The following is a 1,938-nucleotide window of genomic DNA, read 5'->3' as shown; positions in this document are numbered from 1 at the left end:
ATAAAACTTAATAGTGCACATTTTTTATATTTAATTAGATAAATTGAATAATTTAATGGTTTTCAATACGTTGAATTGATTAAAAAGTTATTTCTAGTTATTGGAAATTAATTCATTGAAAAACATTTCTTGTGTTTGTATAATTTCTTTTTTTTTGTTGTTGTTACATCTGCGAAATCATTAATTGCGTATTTGCAATTAAGTTATAAAATTTACATTTACAGTTTAAAAATATTTTCATAACAATTTTTTAAATCATAATAATTGATATTTTCGTATAAATTTTTTAAATTTATAAACTAAAGTTGAAGATTTCTGTATAAACAATTATAAAGTGTATTTATTAGTTAGAGATTTTATTGATTATAAAATTTATGACTAACAATTTGTAAGAAACATAATGGATTATTATATTTCATTCATTTTAAAAGAAATATTTTGTGTATTACAACAATTATGAATTATAGATAAGTACATAGAAATTAATAATTGTAAATATTGTGATTAAAGTGAATTAATAACTGTATACAATTTGTGTTGTGCAAATCATAAACATGTTTATTTCAAAAACTAATTCCAAATAAATTTTACTATAAATTAATAAAGTAGTTAATTTTTATAATAGGAAATAATGTTCAATAATATTCATACCAATATGGTAAAAATCTAAAAGAAATTAAAAATTTACTTGAAATGATTTTATTATAAGAACTTAATGGATTATAATTATTTTTTTAAAGTAGAAAGTATAATAAGTTCATTACTTTTATGTTTGTACTATTTTCTTAAAGAAATTGAAATAAGTTCAAAATTTACTTAATAAAAATGAAAAATCTTTATTAAACAAAAAAAATATATTTTTAAGTGAAATTATTTGATAGTAAATTGTAAATAATAATAAAATATTATCTTAATGATTATAAAAATGAAATTGTTTAAGTCTAAAAAAAATAAGTTAAAAATGTTAATAAGAATTTTGATATAGAAAAATAAAAGATATTTTTGTTTTTCTTTCTGTTATAATGTTGAAAAAATGCAGATAATAAACACAGAAAGGAAAGTAATTGTAGGTTAATTCACGCAATAGTTATTACTATTTTCCTAAATAAATTTGTTGAAAATCTGAGAATAAGTTCAATTTTTATGAAGTAATAAAAATATTGTTCAATGAAAAAATTTATATTGAACGAAATAAATCATTTTTTTAAAATTAAAATTGTAAATTTGTAAATAATAAAAATTGTGGTTGTAACTGTTGTAAAATGTTTAAGTCTAAATAAAAATAAGTTCAAAGTGTTACTTACAATTTGTGTATAGATAAAAAAAACAAAAGATTTTTTTTTGTTATAATCCTGAAAAAGTGCAGATAATAAACACAGAGAGGAGAGTAATTGTAGGATAATTCACGTCGGCCTTTTTTTATATTGAAAATTTAGTTATAAATATATTACGTTTATATTATTACTATTTTCCCATTACTTCATTTTTAAAATGATTCGATTTTAAATTGTAAATAATAAAAATTGTGGTTGTAACTGTTGAAACAATTGTTTAAGTCTAAATAAAAATAAGTTCAAAGTGTTACTTACAATTTGTGTATAGAAAAAATAAAAGATTTTTTTTTGTTATAATCCTGAAAAAGTGCAGATAATAAACACAGAGAGGAAAGTAATTGTAGGTTAATTCACGCAATAGTTACTACTATTTTCCTAAATAAATTTGTTGAAAATCTGAGAATAAGTTCAATTTTAATGAAGTAATAAAAATATTGTTCAATGAAAAAATTTATATTAAACGAAATAAATATTTTTTTTTAAATTAAAAAGATTCGATTGTAAATTGTAAAGAATAATAATTGTGGTTGTAACTGTTGAAACAATTGTTTAAGTCTAAATAAAAATAAGTTCAAAGTGTTACTTACAATTTGTGTATAGAAAA

This window comes from Nicrophorus vespilloides, unplaced genomic scaffold, assembly GCF_001412225.1.
Source record: "Nicrophorus vespilloides isolate i.1.1-1 unplaced genomic scaffold, Nicve_v1.0, whole genome shotgun sequence".
In the NCBI taxonomy this organism is placed as follows: domain Eukaryota; kingdom Metazoa; phylum Arthropoda; class Insecta; order Coleoptera; family Silphidae; genus Nicrophorus; species Nicrophorus vespilloides.
This window is presented reverse-complemented; position numbering follows the sequence as displayed.